Below are 5974 nucleotides of genomic sequence, written 5' to 3' on the forward strand. Positions count from 1 at the left end.
ATATATATATATATATCTATATCTATATATATATATATCTCTATATCTCTCTCTCTCTCTCTCTATATATATATATATAGATATATATATATATATATATATATATATATATATATATATATATATATATATATATATATATATATATATATATATATATATATATATATATATATATATATATATATATAAACAGTTGAAATACATGCAGAAGGATATGTAGTCTTGGAAATGAAAATGGTGCTAAAGGATAGGTGGGCCCAATAACAAAACCATCAATGGTTTGAGAGACCTTTGTTCCAATTTTGAAAACCTGAAGTGGAGGAAGGAAATGCCAAAAAGAATACAAGGTGTATATGTTGTATAAGGAAAGTAGAGTGTCTTTTCTGAATAGTGAGTTGTGGCCTATTATGTCCCAGTAACAAGTGGTTTCTAGTAATAGACTATCAACTAGCATTTGCACCAAATGCTGCAAAGGAAACACCATAAGTCGGTACCACATATGGATGAAGAGCATGAATTAAAAAAAAAATGATATGTTATGTGATCTAACTTTAAGCAAATCAATTTCACCATTAAATCAAATTTATACAACTGCCTTACACTACCTTTGTCTTAAAACATTCTTTTAAAAACTAATCACTCTAACAAGAAGTGAAATCTTCAAGTCATAGATTAAGAACCCAAAAATATTTTATTATGTACCAAGCACTTGCCTGTAAAGTGATTCAGTAAAATTCTTCTTCATTTTGATTGGTTGCATTTTTCGTTGGATGAAAAGGTTGTTTGAGCATAGAGACTTAAAGGTGGTAACAAGCTTATTGTGAAATCTTCCTAACAAAACCCAACGTCAACATCTAAAACAAATGAAATAGGAAGTAAATGAAAGTGATGGTGGGCAACAGAGAGAAGGAAGGGGATCCACAAGGAGGGAGGTCAGAGGGGTGAGGTGAGAGAGTTTGAAGGGGTCCTTATCCGTTCTTTACTACCCACACCATTTTCAGTCCCCATGATGTGTGAACCTCCAAATGACAGTGCATGAACGACATCCCTGCATATATTCCGTGGATATTGAGTAAACAAACATTATTATCATTTTTATCTATACAATGATATGATTTAATGCAAATTTGAACGGGAAATGAGTTGATATTGTGTGAATATTTTGTAGGTATTACCTGGATTGTCTGCATGGAATCTGATAGCAGCCCAACCTCCTTTGGGAACTCCCACAATGTTTCTCTCAACAGGGTCAATGAGGTTAAAGTTGGGTGCATCTGTTGATTCATTGTAGTTTCCAACACCTTGGCCCACCACAAAGAAATTGAAACCATGGAGATGGACAGGATGGCTGTCTGTGCTGAAGATGCTGGTGTCTTGAAGAATTAATTGAACAGTTGTGTTGAAGGGAAGGAATTTTACTCTAGTCCCATTCACAACCTGTGTATTATTGGGTGGAGTGCTAGTGTAATTGAATGGGAATGGAGGATTTTCTGGAAAATTGGTCTTATAGACTCCTTTCATCTACTTGAAATAGTGGGACTGAAGAAGAGCAGTGTTTGGGAGAACAAAAGAAATGTTGTTGACAGAGGCAGTGAATCTTGTTCCAATGGGTGCCTGGCATGTGGCATTTCCCATCCCCTTTGGACAAGGATTCAATCCCAGACCAACTGTAAAGAAAAACTTCTTGTCCACTATTTGAGGAACCAGTGCAGGGAATTGTGAGTTAGCCAAGCTTCTAAGTTTGCACTAAAGTTGGCTGCAAAGGAAGTGTCATTAAGGGCAGGGAGTTTAGGCATCATAATGATGGAAGAGGTATTAGAGTTGGAAATGTTGTAGCTCACAATTCCTGCAATAGTGGAGTTATCAAATGTTCCACCACCTGTAACAAATGGGCGAGCTGCTATGTAAAACTGGTTAACTCCTCCAACATTAACAGTAGCATTAGCAGTGAATAACACATTGGTGGTTTGGCCGGGTGTTATAACAAGAGTGTCTATCTGGAAAGGCTTCACATAAACTGCATCTATTTGCAATTGCAAGGAAGAGCTCATCATCGAGGGCAACATTGATGATTTGAAGGAGATATGTCTTCCGAGGATTGACATTTAGAACAAATGTATCTACATAGCATGCCATGGTTAGTAAATGAGTGAGATCCTCTTTTTGTAGCCAATATATCAAATAAATAAAAAAATTAAATACAATTATCATTACCATTGGAGCAGTTGTAAAGTGGTCCAGGAAATCCATTTATAGTGTAGGCATCTAACACATTTGGACCTCCTCCTGTTTGGAGGGCCTGCTGAATAACCTTTTCAGTATCTGCATTCCACCATTCTCCTACAAGGTGGTGTGTGTAAAACCATTAAATTCCATCTGGTATGATCTCTGGCCATTGTTACAAGGTCCAGATTATCCACAAAAAGTATTAAGATATATGAACTTACCTAGAATAATGGTGACTTCTTTGGATGGCTTGGGAAATGGGTAGGGAGCATGTGGCTTAGGATATATAATGATGGCACCATGTACACTAGCTCTTAACCAAGAAATGTGTGTGTGCCACCATAGAGTTCCTCTCTATCCCGTGATGGTGAATTTCCATAGAGTTCCTATCTATCCTATTCATCATGAAGTTATAAATGTAACTCATTCCAGTTTGAATTGGACATTGGGTGATATAACCAGGACCATCTGCCCATCCAGACCTCAGCTGTCGAATCCCATGCCTGCATGCAAAAAAAATATACATGATATCTACAACTATTCAGTAGCTGCATGCAAGCTAGATAAGTACTATGATCACATATAGAAATCAATCCATAATAATCATCAAAACACTTACTTTATCATACATATCATAAATTTCTCCTTACTAAAATTTAAAAAAACCATAAATATAATTACCAATGAATAGTCACATTGTCCTTAACGTGGTTTACCAGCTTTATAATTACTTGATCTCCCTCCTGAGCAAAAATTGTAGGTCCTGGATACTGTCCATTCACGGTGATCAAAGGTTTTGTGTTGCAAAGACGTGTCACATTACTTAGCCTCACCTGCAACCCAATCCATGTATGGTTAGGTTAATATAATCAAACACCTGGAGACCTTAGTAAACACCAACATAGTATAAATGATTTTCACTCTATATTGTTACATTGAACTTGTAACTCCTAGTTGTTTGCCAGTGTTTTCCCGCTATTATATCCAGGTTCTGAATGATGACTAGTAGGATGACAATTAAGAATTACTTCACAGCCATTGCTCGAGAAGGGAAAGGGAAGAAACATGTATTTGAGTTCAACATTTTCCTCCTACTAACTTAACTTAGAAACTATGAAACCTTAGCTTGAATATTGCTGTGATCAATTGGGAAGCCTTGCCTTTTATACATGTACAAAGATTTCCCCTAAAGATTGAAGGTTGTGGGGTATAATTTAGCAGTGAATTGGTGGAGTAAAAAATAATAACACGCACTCAAAAACAACCTTGGACATTGCACAAAGAAAAACATTGCCTAATTGCTTCTGTGCAGGTGTACCAACTCAGCTAAAAGAATTGTTCGCTGTAATAATGAATGGATGTAATTAATTTCAATGGATATTAGCGTGAAATCGAAAGACTTAATGTAGGGTTAGGACATCAATTCTATTCTGGCATGGAACGAGGTCCTATATATGAGTTAAGATATGTTAATCACAGGATCATAAGCTTGCTGAGGACCACCATGAAAAAATTGTCTCCGATAAGTCGGTAGCACATATGGATGAAGAGGATAAATGGAAAAAAAGTGATATGTTAGGTGATATAACTATAACCAAATCAACTTCACCATTAAATCAAATTTATACACCTACCTTACATTACCTTTTTCTTAAGGCATGCTTTTAAAAGCTAATCACTCTAACGGGAAGTGAACTCTTCAAGTCATATATCATACATAGAAGAACCCAAAAATCTTTTACTATGTACCAAGCACTTGTCTGTACAGTGGTTCAATACAATTCTTCTTCATTTTGGTTGGTTGCCTTTTTCATTGGATGAAAAGGCTACTTGAATAGAGAGACCGAAAAGTGGCAACATGCTTATTGTGAAATATTCCTAACAAAAACCCAACGTCAACATCTAAAACAAATGAAACAGGAAGGAAATGAAAGTGATGGTGGGCACCGGAGAGAAGGAAGGGGATCAGCAAGGAGGGAGGTTGGAGGGGGAAGGTGGGAGAGTTTGAAGGGGTCCTTTTCCATTCTTTACTACCCATGCCATTTTCAGTCCCCACAAAGTGTGAACCTCCAAATGAAAGTGCATGAACCACACCCCTGCATATATTCCATGGATATTGAATAAGTAAACATTATTATGATTTTCATCTATGCAATGATATGATTTAATCCAATGTTGAATGCGAAATGAGATGAGATTGTGTGAATATTTTGTAGGTATTACCTGGATTATCTGCATGGAATTTGATGGTAGCCCAACCTCCTTTGGGAACTCCCACATTGTTTCTCTCAACAAGGTCAATGAGGTTAAAGTTGGGTGCATCTGTTGATTCATCATAGTTTCCAACACCTTGGCCCACCATAAAGAAATTGAAACCATGGAGATGGATATGATGGCTGTCTTTGCTAAAGATGCTGGTGTCTTGAAGAATTAATTGAACAATTGCGTTGAAGGGAAGGACTTTTACTCTAGTCCCATTCACATTATGTGTATTATTGGTTGGAGTGCCAGTGTAATTGAATGAGAATGGATGATTGTCTAGAAAATTGGTCTTATAGACTCCTTTCATCTACATGAAATAGTGGGACTGAAGAATAGCAGTGTTTGGGAGAACAAAAGAAATGTTGTTGACAGAGGTAGTGAATCTTGCTCCATTGGATGCCTGGCATGTGGCAATTCCCATCCCCTTTGGACAAGGATTCATTCCCAGACCAATTGTAAAGAAACACTTCTTATCCACTGTTTGAGGAACCTGTGCAGGGAATTATAAGTTAGCCAAGCTTCTCGGTTTTGTACTAAAGTTGGCTGTAAAGGAAGTTTCATTAAGGGTAGGGAGTTTAGGCATCATAACGATGGAAGATGTATTAGAGTTGGAAATGTTGTAGCTCACAATTCCTGCAATAGTGGAGTTATCAAATGTTCCACCACCTGTAACAAATGGGCGAGCTACTATGTAAAATTGGTTAACTCCTCCAACATTAACAGTAGCATTAGCAGTGAATAACACATTGGTGGTTTGGCCGGGTGTTATAACAAGAGTGTCTATCTGGAAAGGCTTCACATAAACTGCATCTACTTCCACCACAGTCATGTTGTGATTTGCAATGGCAAGGAAGAGCTCATCATTGAGGGCAACATTGATGATTCGAAGGAGATATGTCTTCCCATGATTGACATTTAGAAAAAATGTATCTACATAGCATGCCATGGTTAGTAAATGAGTGAGATCCTCTTTTTTTAGCCAATATATCAAATAAATAAAAAATTTAAATACAATTATCATTACCATTGGAGCAATTGTACAGTGGTCTAGGAAATCCATTTATAGTGTAGGCATCTAACACATTTGGACCTCCTCCTATTTGGAGGGCCTGTTGAATAACCTTTTTAGTATCTACATTCCACCATTCTCCTGTAAGGTGGTGTGTGTAAAACCATTAAATTCCATCTAGTATGCTCTTCGACCATTTGTTACAAGGTCCAGATTATCCACAAAAGGTATTAAGATATATGAAATTACCTAGAATAATGGGGACTTCTTTGGATGGCTTGGGAAATGGGTAGGGAGCGTGTGGCTTAGGATATATAATGATGGAACCATGTACACTAGCTCTTAACCAAGAAATGTGTGCATGCCACCATAGAGTTCCTCTCTGTCCTATGATGGTGAAGTTATAAACGTAACTCATTCCGGTTTGAATTGGACATTGGGTGATATAACTAGGACCATCTGCCCATCCAGACC

The 5974-nt window shown here is 37.1% G+C and overlaps 1 pseudogene; it reads right to left on the minus strand.

The window, feature by feature from the left end:
- Nucleotides 1-971: 971 nt before the first annotated feature.
- On the minus strand, nucleotides 972-5437 carry LOC149267485 (laccase-12-like; annotated as a pseudogene).
- Nucleotides 5438-5974: the final 537 nt, after the last annotated feature.

This window comes from Pinus tabuliformis, chromosome 6 (genome assembly GCF_031772625.1).
Source record: "Pinus tabuliformis cultivar Carrire ecotype Pingquan chromosome 6, CPIR1, whole genome shotgun sequence".
Lineage (NCBI taxonomy): Eukaryota > Viridiplantae > Streptophyta > Pinopsida > Pinales > Pinaceae > Pinus > Pinus tabuliformis.